General features: G+C 49.5%; 1 protein-coding gene and 1 pseudogene across 2 annotated transcripts in view; both read left to right on the forward strand.

Moving 5' to 3' along the window:
* LOC311588705 (pre-mRNA-splicing factor ISY1 homolog) overlaps positions 1-14,843 on the forward strand; it is a 176,236-nt gene that overhangs the window by 29,916 nt on the left and 131,477 nt on the right. The window lies entirely within an intron of this gene.
* LOC311588210 (large ribosomal subunit protein eL8-like) lies at positions 1,973-4,271 on the forward strand (annotated as a pseudogene). The gene has a single exon. The product of its transcript is annotated as a large ribosomal subunit protein eL8-like (transcript).

The following is a 14,843-nucleotide window of genomic DNA, read 5'->3' on the forward strand; positions in this document are numbered from 1 at the left end:
ACCGAGAAAATGTCCTGCAGGCTTGCCTACAGCCAAGGAGCAGTTTCTTTCTTTCTACCTTCCTTCCTTCCTTTCCATTATTATTATTATTATTATTATTATTATTATTATTATTATTATTCTTTATGGGTTTTTTTTTTGAGACAGGGTTTCTCTGTGTAGCCTTGGCTGTCTTGGACTCGCTTTGTAAACCAGGCTGGCCTTGAACTCACATCAATCTACCTGCCTCTGTCTCCTGAGTGCTGGGACTAAAGGCGTGTGCCACCACGTCCAGCAAGGAGCATTTTCTTAATTGGGGTTTCCATCTCTCGAATGACTCTAGCCTATGCCAAACTGACATAAAACTAGGCAGCACCCAGTTCTCTCCATGTATCCCTGTCTAGCCTGGACCAGGCTGGCTTTGAACTCACAGAAATCTGCTGTCTCTGCCTCCATCTTGGGAGCACAAAAGTCCTGTGCCCACAGCTCACCAGAGAAACCAGACATGTTAATCACACCGAGTTGTTTCCTCAGAGACAAAATGAATACCTATGTTCTAACTGGAAGGCTGGGCGTGGATGTTATTAATGACCTGGTGACGTTTACTATCTATACAGGCAGACCTCATCCAAGTCCCCCAGAATGATTATTACAGGGGGATTTACTTGGACCCACCAGTGGATGAATAAACATATGGAAACACTATTTATAAAAGCTGAGGCACTATAGCTGGGCAGATTCTCAGCTATTCCTACCCTCCCCCCCCCCCCCCCGCACCCCCATGGCCATTACATCTCTCTCACTCAGTCCCGGCATCTGTTCCTTTCCTGTCTGGAGAATCCCAAGTCTGATTCTTCTCATAGAGGCCCTGTCTCTGCCCGGAAGTCCCGCCTTTCCTCTCCTGCCTAGATATTGGCCATCAGATCTTTATTAAGCCAATCAAAAAGTGAGAGAGGAAGAGTATTCATAAAATAGGATGCCGGTGATGAACCAAAAGAATAACAATACTAGCCAGGAAGTGATAGCACTGCCTTCAATCCCAGCACTCAGGAGGCAGGGGCAGGCGGATCTACGAGTTCGAGGCCAGCCTGGTCTACAGAGCAAGTTCCAGGACATCCATAGCTATACAGGGAGATCCTGTGGGGTGCGGGGGGGGGGTAACAATACTAAAGTCTGGACAATAGTCAGTTCTCTGCTAATTTAGCAATCAACTTTTGAATATCCAGAGACACCCTTCACACGGTGTACAAAAGATCACCCCAACAGGTTACCCCAGGCCCCCCCTCCCTAGACCTTTCTTTTTAGCTTTGCCTCTCAGTCTGTAGATCCCATCCTTAGGGGAGATAGCACATGTACTTTATAGCCTGATGACCTCAATGCTATTTTCAGTCACAGAGGCCACCACACCTAATCCTAGGTCTTTAAGTTATCTATCCCATCTCCCTGGCCACATGGACTTTGTGTTGGGGGCTCATCTGTCTATTCAGATGCTGATTTCTGTGCCCAGAGATCTGGCTGCAGTCCGGACTCAGGCATTGTCATTTCTATGAAAAATCCCCTGTATCAATGTAGTGTAAACATTGCTTCCCAATTATCTCTGACTGGTTAATAAAGAAGCTGGTCAGCCTATAGGTGGCCAAGAGAGGACAGGGGGCAGGACTTCTCTTTCCAGTTGGGGTCTGAGGTAGAGACCACGAGAGAGGGAGGGAAAACAAAAAAGAAAGGGGGCTGGCTAGAGAGATGGCTCAGTGGTTAAGAATACAGTCTGCTCTTCGAAAGGATCCAGGTTCAATTCCCAGCACCCACATGGCAGCTTGCAACTGTAAGTAACTCCAAGATCTGACACTCTCACACCAATGCACATAAATTAAATTGAATAAAATATTGAAGAAGAAGAAGAAGGAGAAAGAAGAAGAAGAAGAAGAAGAAGAAGAAGAAGAAGAAGAAGAAGGAGGAGGAGAAAGAAGAAAGAGAAAGAAGAAAGAAGTAGAGAAAGGCCGTGGCTGTAAGCAATGGCCTGATGGGGCAAAAGCAGCCCAGATGAAACCAATATGGCAAATAATTCAAGGCGTGTGGCTGGAAAGTAGCCAGACTAGCATAGAGGCTTAGAATAAATCAACATCTGCGCAGCTCTGGTACTTTAAAGCTTGTAGAATACAGGCTGGGCGTGGTGGCGCGCGCCTTTAGTCCCAGCACTTGGGAGGCAGAGGCAGGTGGATCACTGTGAGTTCGAGGCCAGCCTGGTCTAAAAAGCAAGTCCAGGACAGGCAAGATAACATAGAGAAACCCTGTCTTGGAAAAAAAAAAAACTTGTAGAATAAATTTATAGGTCTCTGTCTCATTGCTTGGGAGCTAGAACAGGAGATTAGGAGAGGAGGAAAGGCCCCTTGCTCTCTCCTCCAGCCCCACAAGATGCCCAAGGGAAAGAAGGCCAAAAGGAAGAAGGTGGCCCTGGCCCCGCCGTGGTGAAGAAACAGGAGGCCAAAGAGGCCAAAGAGGTGGTCAATCCTTTGTTTGAGAAGAGGCCCAAAAACTTCGGCATCGGGCAGGACATCCGGCCCAAAAGATATCTCACTCGCTTCGTCAAATGGCCCCGCTACGTCAGGCTGCAGTGGCAAAGGGCCATCCTCTATAAGCGGCTCAAAGTCCCTCCTGCCATTAACCAGCTCACCCAGGCCCTGGACCAGCAAACAGCTACTCAGCTGCTTAAGCTTGCCCACAGGACAGGACAGAGACAAAGCAGGAGATGTAGATAAGGCTGCTGGCACGTGCTGAGAAGAAAGCTGCTGGGGACTCCCAACTGAGAGACCACCTGTCCTTTGAGCAGGCGTCAATACAGTTAACACCTTGATGGAGAACAAGAAGGCTCAGCTGGTGGTGACTGCCCGGGACGTAGACCCCGTTGAGCTGATGGTCTTCCTACCTGCCCTGTGCCGAAAGATGGGGGACCCCTACTGCATCATCAAGGGAAAGGCCAGGCTGGGGCGGCTGGTCCACAGGAGGACTTGCACCACTGCTGCCTTCACACAGGTTAACTCGGAAGACAAGGGTGCTCTGCTAAGCTGGTGGAAGCTATTAGGACCAATTAAACGAACGACGGACAACGATGAGATCCGCCGCCACTGGGGAGGCAACGTCCTGGGTCCTAAATCTGTGGCTGGCATCGCCAAGCTGGAAAAGGCAAAGGCTAAAGAACTCGCCATTAAACTGGGTTAAATGTACACTGCTAAGTTTTCTGTACATAAATATAATTACAAAAATTTTAAAAAGGAGAGCCTGGCATGGTGGCACACGCCTTTAATCCTCAGGAGACAGAGGCAGGCGGATTGCTGCAAGTTCGAGGCCAGCCTGGTCTACAAAGTGAGGCCAAGAAACTAAAAAAAAAAAAAAAAAGAAAGAAAAAAAAAGGGTGGGGTGGGGTGTGGCTGGAGAGATGGCTCAATGGTTAAGAGCACTACCTGTTCTTCCAAAGGACCCAGGTTCAATTCCCAGCACCCACATGGCAGCTCACAACAGTCTGTAACTCTAAGGTCTGACACCCTCACACCAATGCACATAAATTAAAAATTAAATGAAATATTTAAAAATTTTAAAAAAGGAAAAGGCTCCTCATATTATCTTTACAGCTTTGAGTAGGGTTTCAATGTAATCATGGTTCATGTCTCCTTATGCACTGGGGATTTTTATTTTGTTTTGAGACAGGGTTTCTCTGTGTAGCCTTGGCTGCCCTGGACTTGCTTTGTAGACCAGGCTGGCCTGGAACTCAGTGATCCGCCTGCCTCTGCACCCCCAGTGCTGGGATTATGGGATTAAAAGCGTGCGCCACCACATCCAGCTCATGCACTGGGGGTTGCATTATATCAGGAAAGTGCCCCCCCCCCCCACACCACACCACCAAGTTGTATTGTGTTTTAATATGTTTCAATAAACCACCTGGTGTCAGACTCTCTAGAAGTTTGAACCAGCACCAATTAAGTCGAGATGAACTGAGTTTTCCTTTTTGCCTCTCTTAGCTTGTTTCCCTGCCAACCTTGATGCTTGCAAGGGCGCCACCCCTCCCAACTGCTGGCATTAAAGGCATGAGGCAGTACACCCAAAGGCATGTTTCCCCTGCCGAGCATTTGGAAAGGATATCACTGCCCAAGAGAGGGGCAGAGATCTCAGTTACTATGAGGAAAGAGCACTCCCTCCTCTACTGGCAGGCAAGAGGTTGCATAAAACAGCATGTTGAATGTTGGCTGTGTATACCCAGAAAGACCATAGTGTGGCTGGACTGTGAGCTGGGATAGAAAGGCAATGCTTACTGCAGGGCTACCATGGCCACTAAGAAATTGACTGTATGTGGCCTACTGCTGGTGGGGCTAGCCTGGGCTCCTTGAAAGTTGGACTAGGAGCCTGGGGAGGGTCTCCCGGGATCCATCAATGGTCAAGTGAAGGAGCGTCCATCAGTGCCTTTGAGCTACAGGGATGTGTGGCCTTTTGGCAATCACCTCCAGAATTAGAGTAGGGTCTGGTGAGAGCCTGGCTTTCCCCCTGACCCCCCTCCCCAAGAGACAGGGTCTCTCTGTGTAGCCTTGGCTGTCCTGGCTTTTCTCTTATAGCCTAATCTGAGGACATTCATTCCAGAAGTGCCTGGCTATTTACAGAAGAAACAAGTCCTATAGAGAACATTTGGGATACCACCCCCCATGTGACTCCCATGACATTATTTCCTCCTCCAGAATTATGTATTGAATGCTTTGCCTGCAGAGGGCAGAAGATCTCATATCCTCTGGAACTGGATGGAGTTAGGGATGGTTAGGACACACCCTGTGGGTACTGGAAATCAAACCTGCATCATCTTCAAGGGCACACGTGCTCTTAACTACTGAGCCATCTCTCCAGTCCCATGTTTGTCTTTGTTTCTCTCCTCTCCTGGGTCTCAGTTGTAATATACAGAAGTGTATATGAGACCAATTGGTCCACAATCTCGCCTGGTTCAGCCACCAAAGTTCAGTTCTGTAGATAATGTATGATTGGGCAGAAGTTTGTGTCTCAGAAGAACCTCCTTCCTGAAACTCTAGGACCTAATGTGTGTCCTCACTGTTTCATTAAGTCTCCAGAGGAAAGCACCAGAGGGTCTCGTCTCCTCCAGGCAGACAGTAGCCAGCCGGGAGTGTTGAGGGGCTTTCTTCTTGCCCATCCTCAGAGGCCCTCCCTTATGCAATAGGTAAAATGCTTCCAAAGCCAAGCCTTTACCTGATATGAATTATCTCAAGCGGGGCTTGGCTGAGGGTACCGGAGCTTGTGTGCCAACTGACTTCACTGCATCTTGAGTGTTGCTATGGGGCACAGGAAGCCATTGCCTTCTCTACCGCCCTGTTTCTCCACTGGCGTCAGGATAGGGTCCAGACCTGGCAGGGCACCCCTGCAAGTTAAGTCATAGGGGATGTTCAGCTGTCGGAAGGTTTCTAAATATTTGTCCAAATCTTCAGCGAAGCCCCTTTAGTTCCTTTTATATCTTGGTTTAGAAAGTAAAAATGCCACAAAGACAAAGCCAGGGCCGTTTTTGCTCTGTTCCATCCTACAAGGGCACTCTGGAGGGGTCTAAGAGCCTCTGAGTCCTGGAGTCTTGCAGGATACAGGACTGCGTAAGGTGTGATATAGAATCTTTGGGGGCATCTGGAATATAACAAGTGTCAGTTGCCACTTCCTGATTAATTGAGGGTAGCCCCAGAGAGTGAAAAAGTATGCATATGCGGCACCTTTGACCATTTTCCTACTCTTCTTGCAGAACAAAATCTAGTTGCAAGACAATACAGTTGAATTCCCGCTGGGAGGCCATTTCTCACTTTCTCACATTCTCCTTTAGGGAATACTGAGGGCCAGCTTCCTGGCAGGAAAAGATCATAAAAATTCTTAAGGTTTTGGGAGTCAGCCAGGCAATGGTGGAGCACACATTTAATCCCAGCACCCAGAAAGCAGAGGCAGGCACATCTCTGAATTAGAGGCCAGCCTGATCTTCATAGTGAGTTCCAGAACAGCCACGGCTATTGTGAAAGCCTGTCTGGAAAACAAAACAAAACGAACAGAAAAAGGGGTTTGGGTTCTAGTTTCTGCCTAGGAGGCATCTGAAAGATTGCAGAGGAATCCACTCAGCCTGCTCTCTCTCTCTCTCTCTCTCTCTCTCTCTCTCTCTCTCTCTCTCTTTCAGCCTGCTTCCTTCTAGAACCTAGTGTAAGTTGCAGGCCTCTGGCTCCCATAGCTCAGGGGTAGTAATCAAGTACTAGCAACTGATTAGAAGTTTGGTTTGAAGATGTTTTGGATATGCTGTTGAAGAATTAGACAAGAAGTTTATAATGCAGGGTGCAACTAGTAGGGTTAAGACAAGGAGAGGTGGATGAGGAAGAGCAGTGTCCATGATCACTGGCCAGAGGCAACAAGCTGTTTCTAACGTTTTTGGAGATCTGTCTAGCGTTGTCAGATCTTGTTTTTTTACTGTACCCAACTGTTGACATAGAAGCAACATTCCCCACCCCACCCCACCCCCACCCCCAAGGAAGAGGCAAAAAGACCATTTCTCTCTCTGGTGGAGGAGGATGAGGGAATGGTTGGCAAGAGCCTGGGGTCAAGCGGGTAGAGGGGACAAAGGAAATAGAGGTTCCTGCTTTGGCTAAAATGTCCATTCTCAGCAAGGCGACAGGACGGGTGGGTACCAATAGCAAGGGGTGGGTATGGTGAGTACCCCTAAAGACACAGCTAAGTGGTGGGGTGTGCTAGGACTGGTAAGGCTCTCCCCTACCCTGAGAACAGGGGAACAAGGAGAGATAGGTCCCCCCAAACTCCATCAGGACTGAGTAGGTGGCCCCAGTGTCAAGAAGGAAGGAGAAGGGTGGTCCTGATGCTGCGCTTATTACCCAAGGCTCCCTGTTGGACAGGAAGATGGGCAGGCCAAGGGAGCCTAGGCCCCCTCAGTTGTCCATGGCCAGACCTAGGACGTTGACTTGAAAGTGATTTGGACTTGATGTCCCCATGCAGTGAGGGCCACAGGGGCAATCAGCATCCTAGTGTCCTCCTTGATGGCATCTCGGACATGGTTGGAGGGGTTTGGGAGGGTTTGGGCTGACTGGGGTCTAGTGACCCTCATGACCACATCTGAAGCTGGGACCTGAAGGTTCCTGTGCTTTGGGAGGCCAGGGGAGCCTGGGTAGCTGCTATGGCTGGCTGAAAGGCCTGAGCCAAGCTCAAGTATTTTTTCTTTTCGGGCTTTTTCATCTCTCCCATGCTACACCTTGAAGACCACCACTAAGACCCCACCTGAGGAGTTAGGGGCTTTCTCTCTAGACGCTGTAAGTTTGGCCCCAATGTCAGGGAAGACTCTGGGAGACTGCGCTTTAAGGGCAGGCTTATGGAAACAGGCCAGGACGCAAGTTATCTGGACGTCATCAGCTTGTGCTCCAGGCTGGTCCCGGGCTCACCTGCGCTCCTCAGGGGAGGCTGTTGTTGAGAGTCATAGAAGTGTCCTGGAAAGGAAGGGCTGTGAGGCTGGGTAAGATATAGCGATTCTTTGCTAAGGTAAAGAGTTAGCAGACTAGGATCCCAATCCTTTCCTATTTAATGAGGAGGGGGAATGTATCCTGACCAAGCCACTTACCCTGGCAACTCCCCGCAAGGAGCAAGCCATGGTCATTGTAGGCAGGTTGGGTGGGGTGGGTGAAGGGCATCCTCCTGGCAGAGCGGGACTGGGTAGCAGGAGGACTTACAGCTGCTGGTGCGCTATAAACGGGCACCCAAGAGGGTTGATTTGGGCGGCCTATCCCTGAGGAAGAGAAAGGGAGACCAAAGAGCCCAGAGAGGGAGCAAAGGGGACTCTGTGTTGAGGCCATTAAGGGGGAGGCTTGTTAGCATGATCAAAAATAGTAGAGGCGTTCTCTGGTTTGGGCTTTATGACTAAGAGGAGTGTTTTTGTTGTTTTGTTTTCTCCCTCGGTTGGCTTAATACCACGTGGTCACTTTTAGTCAAGATGAGAGTCAAGTGACATGGTAAAAATCCATCCTTTCCAACCTAGCAACAATGGCTGCCTGCATCCTGATGGGGGCACAGCGCCTAACATGGCTGCAAGCCACATGTTCCTTTAAGATGACCTATGTTTAGATTTTTAAACTATCAGTCCCAGTGTTATGAGTTTTAAGTTACTCCTTTTATTACAGGTTTATTCACTCATTCATTTATTTACATTTTGGTTTTTTGAGACAAGGCTTCTCTTTGTAGCCCTGGCTGTCCTAGAACTCACACTGTAGGCTAGGCTGGCCTCCAGCTCAGAGAGTCGCCTGCCTCTGCCTCCTGAGTGCTTCTACTAAAGAGGTGCACCACCGCAGCCCAGCAACTTTACAGATTTTAAATCAGACCCACTATGCTTACAGATCTTGAGGTACAGAAAGTTCACATAATAGTCTTACAAATCTTGAGGAAAGATTAATACCTTAGCATAAGCTCTAGAGAGTTAAACCCAAACCAAAAGAGGGTGAGATAAATAAAAACAGTCCCTATTTGAGTACAGTCTGTTTCTTCCTTTATTTTGGTTTCCTCTCCTTTCTTTGCCTGATATGGGACAGGGATTTTGGAAAAAAACTTTATTTATTTGTTTATTTATTTTTGTTTTGTTTTTTGAGACAGTTTCTCTGTGTAGTCCTGGCTGTCCTGGACTCGACTTGTAGACCACGATGCCCTCAAACTCACAAGAGACCCACCTGCCTCTGCCTCCCAAGTGTTGGGATTAAAGGCGTGTGCCACTATGTCAGGCTTGGAAAAAATGACTGGTTTCAGTTTCACAGGACTCAGGTGTCTTTTTGGTATGAGTGGTGTTAAGGTTGTTGTCCCACTTCAATTAACAGCTGGCTCTGGAGCTGGAGTATGGCTCCCTCCTCTAGCCCCAGGCACACTTGTTTGGCGGCATACCTAAAAGCCACCTGAGTGCCTGTCTAACCTAGTCCAGTAAGCTGAGAACAAAGGTGTGTGCACTCTGCAGCCGGGCTCCTGGGCTCCCCCTATGCAACCAACTTACAGATCCACCAACCCTGACTTAAAAGACAGGACGTTCACACGGTGGGAAGGCTTGAGTACTCACAGCTGTTGTAAAGGTCTGGAGTATTATTGGGGTCTAAGTGCCACTAACGTCCATTTGGACTGCTTATCTAAGGGGTGCCGAGGGTGGGTGACAGGTGCAGGAGCTAGAGGTTTTCTAAGAGGCATCCCAAGGGGAAATGCGAGGGTGTGGATGAGAGAGAGAGAGCAGGGAGGAAAAATGTCGCTGCAGCCTGTAATTGAGAGAGCATCTTCGGGACTCAGGAAGGACCAAAGGAAACACAAACCTTTCAGTGGATCATTACTGCACTCCACAGGGGCCAGGGGCTTAGCCTGGCTGAATCAGAGCAGAGACTTGGTACCTGGGAAGGCCAGAATGTGAGGAGGTGAAGGCCAGAACGTGAGGAGGTGAAGGCCAGAATGTGAGGAGGTGAAGGCCAGAATGTGAGGAGGACCCAAGGCAAGGACAAAAACCAAGCTCCAGGAGGGGAGGGGGTCTCATCCACAGGAAAGGGCTGGGGACGGGGTTGCGAAGGCCACGGGGACCTAGAGGAGCTGTGGGATCACGGGCAGCTCTGAAGGGAAGGCGAAAGACGCTGGGAAGCGGCGCAATAGTCCCGCTGGGCCTAAAAAGAAACAGAAAAACCTGCAGGATTGCAGCTCCACAGATGAGGGGATGGGGTCAGTGAAGAGGGCCACAGCTTGGGGGTACCTCTACTTCCAAGAGTACCAGAGGGGTGTTAGATGCTCAACGGTCAGGTCTTCAGACTAAGGGACGCGTTTACACTAACTAAAGGGGAAACTCAACCGAAGTGTTGCTTGTGGATGGGGTACCACGTGATCACTGGACCAGAGGTTAAGAATCTACTGTGCTTGACTGGAGATGACAAGTAGGGTCTAGTGCAGCTTGGACCCCGAGGAGTGTGAGCGCCAGTGGAGCCTGCCCAGGCCATGGCACTAATGTGTTATAGCTAAGAGGGGGGAAAGCATCCTGGCAGTCAGGAGCCAAGGAATACCAAAGTCCCACTGAACAATGAACTTCACACAAGAGACTTATTATTTAGGAGGGAAAAAACACAGGAGGTGTGGCTGCCTCTGCTGGGGTGAGAGGCATCAGAGCAGGAGGCAGGCTTTATATAGGGTTTCCTGGGGGGGAGTGGGGGGGGGCTTTCCAGGGTGGCCTAGAATTGGAGGGATTATGTGGCCTCATCTTGGGGCAAGCTCAGGGATTGGTGGGATTTTGAGGCCTGATGTGGGGACGGTGTGTGTGGGGATTGGGGGTGGGGCTTGGTCATTCTCCTGCCTCAAGGGACTGGGAGCGAGTATTTTGGGGACAGGGCCTGGTCCCTTGAGGACCTTGAGGGGCTCTAGTACCACCAGCCCAGGGGGAGCACCACCCAGGATGGCCTAGGCCCTCCCATGGTCAGTCAATCACTAAGAAAATGCACCACAAGCCCGCCTACAACCCGAGCTTATGTAAGCACTTTCTCAATTGAGGTTCTCTCCTCTCTGATGACTCTAGCTTGTGTCCAGCTGACATAAAACTAGCCAGGACACTGGGCAAGCCACAGGGAGTGAGCTATCAAGCAGTGTTCCTCCATAGTCTCTGCCTCAGTTCCTGCCGTTAGTTTCCTGCTTCCCCTCTCCCCTCAATGATGGGCTGTGATGTGCAAGTAGAAACCAAATAAGCCCTCTCCGAGGTGCTTTTGGTGAGGATATCTGTTTTGTTTTGTGTGTTTGTTTTTTGAGACAGGGTCTCTCTGTGTAGCCTTGGCTGTCCTGGACTCGCTTTGTAGACCAGGCTGGCCTCGAACTCACAGCGATCCTCCTGTCTCTGCCTCCCAAGTGCTGGGATTAAAGGCGTGTGCCACCACAGCCCAGCTGATAAGATATTTATCACAGCAGTAGAAATCAAAGTAGGACAGATGGCAAATTTTATGAGCATTTTACCACAAATTAAAAAGACTTTCTGAGGCCAGGTGTGGTGGCGCACGCCTTTAATCCCAGCACTCGGGAGGCAGAGGCAGGCGGATCGCTGTGAGTTCGAGGTCAGCCTGGTCTACAAAGTGAGTCCAGGATGGCCAAGGCTACACAGAGAAACCCTGTCTCGAAAAACAAACAAACAAACAAACAAACAAACAAACAAAGACTTTCTGATGGAGTTGGCAACCACCTGCAGCTCCAGTTCCAGGAAATCTAATGCTTTCCTCTGGCCTCCACAGGCCCCAGGCATGCACATGATACAGAGACGTATTTGCAAGCAAAACATCCATAAAATTAACAAAAAACAAAACTAAAACACTATGAGCTAAGTATATTGTGTGAACTGACTGTGTCTTTCATTTCTCAAACTTTCTTTTCTTTTCCTTTTCCCTCCCTCCACCAAGACAGGGTTTCTTTGTGTAGCCTTGGCTGTCCTGGACTCACCCTGTAGACCAGGCTGGCCTCGAACTCACAGCGATCCGCCTGCCTCTGCCTCCTGAGTGCTGGGATTAAAAGTATGTGTCACCTTTGCCCTGCTGCAGTTTTCAAACTCTTAGGTCTCTCAGCCTGATCTATGATTTTTCTCTTCTGGCTTCTCCAAAAGACAAAAATTAGGCCAGTAAGATGGCTTAGATGGGCCAGGAGTGGTGGCGCATGCCTTTAGTCCCAGCACTCGGGAGGCAGAAGCAGGTGGATCGCTGTGAGTTCAAGGCCAGCCTGGTCTACAAAGCGAGTCCAGGACAGCCAAGGCTAAGCAGAGAAACTCTGTCTTGGAAAACAAAAAACAAAACAAAACAACAACAACAAAAAAAAAACAAAACAAAATAAAAAGATGGCGTAGCAGGTGGAAGTACTTGCTGCAAGGCAGAATGACCTAAACTCCATACGCAGGGCCTGTATTGTCGAAGGAGTGAAGCAGCTCCTTGGGGCTGCCCTCTTTCACACGCTCACTGTGGCATGTCTCCATACACACATGCACGGACACATGCACACACGTGCGCATAATTTCCAAATGAAAAGTAGAAGGCCCTGTGGTGATGTCCTGGAGGAGTCACCAGCTCAGGGTATGGTCTTATCTGTCCTGCAGTGACACTTTCTCCTTCCAGAGTGCTCCTGAGGACCTGAGAGTCACCTGTATTTATGATTCCTGACACTGTTTTCCTGATTACTTCAGCCACAGGCCCACTACCTTTATAACCGGTTATCCCTCCAGACAGCTTCTGCTGCCCGCTGAGAATTCTCCACAGAGCCTGCAGCATGCCTCACCTCTCTGCTGGCTGCAAGAAGCTGTCCCTCAGCCATCTCCATGAGAGGCATGCCACTGTGAAGGTAGGTCCTGAGTCTCCAGGGCTGGCACCTGCTGTCCTTGGATGCTGACCCAGGTTGTGAGTACATGCCCGCCCTCTGCTGTGGTTCCCAGGGTCTAACTGCATCCCGAGAGGGCAAAGGCTTTTCGAGCGCGCAGGCCAAGTTGCTCTTCCCAGGGAATGAGGTCCCAGCATTTCCACCCCTTGCTCCATCCTCCAAGCCCAGAAAGGCTGTGCAAGCCGAAGGGGAGAGAGGAATCCCCCTAACCTCAAGTGGGCCTTTGGCGGGGCCTAGAACTCGGTGCCAGCGCTGTTGGGAGGAAAGCAGCTGTGTGTGGTGGCCCCCATGCCTCAGAGGGAAGCTGGTCCCCGTGAGTTGTTCCAGGCCAGTTTGGTCTACATGGAGTGTCAGGACAGCCAAGGCCACTTAAGCTGTGTCTCAAAAGCATAACAAAACAAGAGCAAAGCTTAATGTTAGTTATTCAGATATCCACGGTGTTCTTTATAACAGTGATGGCCAAGGAAACAAAACATAATGCTGTCATACTTTGGTATAAGAAATTTCTGAAAGACCATAGCTTGGGTCTGTGGCTGTCAACAGCTTGTGACTCCTTGGCTGCGGCTCGGTTTTAGAGATATTATGAAGATACCTTTCAAGACTCAGATGTTCTGTGCAGTCTGCTTCCCCCAAGGAACCCCCTAAGGCTGAGTGTCACGCCCTGGTTGCTGCTGGGGTGTTGGGCACAATCTGGGAGGCCAGCATGGGGCCCAGCCAGACACACCCTCCTGAGGCCCACCTGAGCCGGTGGATGCCTGTCACGGGTCCCCCATACCACAGCTGGACTGGCAGACCAGTCTGCCCTGCTTGGTCTGCAGTTTAGCTAAAAACAAAGGACAAAGCCTTTGCTTCCCTTCCCACTGGCTCTCAGTACTGGTTTTGGAGGTTCTAATGAAGGCAGGGCATATTGCAGCTGGCCTCCCAGTGCTGCAGCCTGCTACAGACAATGCAGGCCAGATCCAAACAGGCCTAGGTTCTCTTTGTAAAATAATCTGAGAATTAAAGGGATGGGTGTGGAGCTCTGAGCAGTTACAACACTTGCTGACTAAACACTCACGTTTCTTGTCTTTAGTCTTTTGTGTTAGGTAACTAGTAAAAGGGCCTCCATCTGTGAGTTCCTGTCTACAGCTGGAAAAGTCACAGGAAAGAAGGGAGGGAGGGAAAAGAACACTCTATAGGCAGAAGCCCTTGGCTAATGTCTGGTTTACACACCTGCAACTGCATCAATCAGGCCTTTTTCTTTTTCTTCTCTTTTTTGAAAAAACAAACAACAGATGTTCCCAGCTGTTGAGATGGCTCAGTGGGTAAAGAGTGTGCGGCACAAACCTTACAACCTGGACTCCAGCCTTGGAAGGAGGGAACCGGCTGACTCCACAGTTTTCCTCCGACTTCCCGTGTGTGTGTGTGTGTGTGTGTGTGTGTGTGTGTGTGTGTGTGTGTGTATGTGTGTGTGTTTATATATGAAAGGATCCTCCACAGTTCAACAGGATCAAACAGTGGTAAGAAGACAGGAAAAACAGGTCACAGTCCTCTGCGATAAGTGAAAATTTGGTGAGCAATTAGCAATGCCCAATAAAACTAATGGCTCAAAGAAAAAGTTAAAAATGTGATGCCTGAGGTAAAAGTGCTTACAAATTGTACAAGTAATAAAACTATGTTCTCATAATATATAAAAACGTAGGCTCTTATATAGGCTGGTCTTGAATTCCTGCTCCTCCTGCTAACATCCTCCCTTGTGCTAGGATTACAGTGGGTACCAACAGGACAGGACAGCATGCTATTTGTATGAAAGTGCTGCTTGAATCAAGTTACTCATATGCTGCATAAACGTTAAAATATAAAGGCATTTCACCATAAGTAGGAGGGGAGATAGTAATAAAAACAAAGGCAATTCAGTACATGATACAAATATGACAATATGTAATTCAGTGAATGTTCTAGTAAGTTACCTGAATTTAAAACAAAGCAAAAACCTCATAGAAACTCATTTCCTTACACCACAGGCAACAGCGGCAGCACAGGGTGCCTGGACCCTGATCCCTAGGGTCAACCCGCGACTTGCCCTGCACTAGATCAAAGGGAAAGCTGGGGGGGTGGGGGTGGGGAGCGGGGAGGCAACCTGGGAAGGCCGGGGTTGGGGGGGCCTGCACGCACCTGGCTCCGCCCCGCAAGGACCCGCCCAAATTGGGTGGGCCCCGTTGGAGCACTCACACATCACAGGATCGGTGCGGGATTGGTGGAAACCCCGATTCCTTATTTGCATAAGGCCGGAGACCAGCGCCTGCCTCTGAAAAAGCAGACCGAGCCCTGGTTTTTATGTCCCGATGTATATCTGAGAGGTCCTTCGGTGAGCTCTCCCTGCCAACTGCCCTAGTCTTCTCACTTTTCTAGGGCTTTGCAGAGACATCACCCCTTTTGGCAGGTGTACTCCTCCGGGGGACCTGTACCCCGTG

This window comes from Acomys minous (genome assembly GCF_964271855.1).
Source record: "Acomys minous genome assembly, chromosome: 17".
In the NCBI taxonomy this organism is placed as follows: domain Eukaryota; kingdom Metazoa; phylum Chordata; class Mammalia; order Rodentia; family Muridae; genus Acomys; species Acomys minous.